Genomic DNA, 1,399 nt, shown 5'->3' on the forward strand with positions numbered 1-1,399 from the left:
CATTGCAATTACCTGCAAGACGACTGGACCCTTCACCTTCCCCTTGCCGAGTTCACTTACAACAACTCGGAAAACACCTCCACTGGCATGACTCCCTTCTTTGCAGTCCATGGCCATCACCCCATTTTTGATCCCTCCATCATCCGTGATCCTTCTGTTGTGCCCTCTGCCGAAGAACGTGTCGACCGACTTCAGACCGTTCTCGAGGATCTCAAGGCCAACCTCCGGGTTGCCCAAGAGTCCTACACTTTGCAGGCCAACAAATCCCGTCTCCCCACTCCCGACATCTCCGTTGGCGACCTCGTTTTTCTTGATCGTCGCCACATCCGCACCCTTCGTCCCTCCAACAAGCTTGATCAGAAAAAGCTTGGCCCCTTTAAAGTTCTTCGCCGCATCAACCCCGTTGCCTTTGAACTTAAACTCCCTTCCACACTCAAAGTCCACCCCGTCTTTCATGTATCCCTCCTTGAACCCCGAACGAAGGACATTGTTCCCGAGTTCACCCAACCCGAACCTCCACCCATTCTTGTTGACTCCCAGGAAGAGTTTGAGGTCGAGACTGTTCTCGATTCTCGGCTCTTCCGTGGTCGCTTACAGTACTTGGTTCAGTGGAAGGGCTATTCCGAGACTGACCGGTCTTGGGAGCCCGCTGCCAATGTTTCCCACGCCACTGATCTTGTTGCTGACTTCCACCTTCGCTATCCCTCAAAGCCGAAGGCGACGCCCGGAGTTCGTCGCTAAGGAAGGGGATGATGTTAGGGATAGCTTCTGCTTGTTCTCCACTTTGACTGCACACTTGGCTGTTCTTTTGCCTTTCTGTTTGTTTGTGTGTAGCTTTGCAGTTCCCCTCCAATTTTCCGCCTTTTGCCTGCCATTTCCGCTCCTTCCGCACTTCCGTTTCCCCGCGCTGCTCCGCTTCCTTTGTCTTCTTCGCACGCGCCGGTTTGTTTGTGCACGCGCCTTGCTGCGATTGGTTGCAATTCGGCTGCCGGTCATGTGTCCCACCACCGGTGACTCATGACCTGCCTGACCGCCCCGATCTCTTGTTCATCTCGCATGCATTTGCCCCAACCTTATACTTGACCAATCCGCTTCTTGGACGTTGAGTCACATTGCTTCGCCTTTGCACGTTTCTCCTGCCAGGTGCTTCGCTTTTGCTTGCGCCTCCCTCGCTTTGGTTCTCTGCCTGTCTCGGTGGTCCTTCTCGGCCCTCGTTCGTGCATCGCCCCCTTCGCCCTGCTCGATCGCCCACTTTTCCCTCCCTTGGCCGCCCTTCGCTGCCAAGTCCGGACTTGTCTATAAATAGCCTGACCCCCGCGATGTGTAGTCGAACCTCAGCGTTCAAAATAGGACTAAATAAAGTGCCTTCTACTTTATTCTCTGAGTGTTCCTCACGTCT

This window comes from Polychytrium aggregatum (genome assembly GCF_025602895.1).
Source record: "Polychytrium aggregatum strain JEL109 chromosome Unknown BJ171scaffold_291, whole genome shotgun sequence".
NCBI classification, from domain to species: domain Eukaryota; kingdom Fungi; phylum Chytridiomycota; class Chytridiomycetes; order Polychytriales; genus Polychytrium; species Polychytrium aggregatum.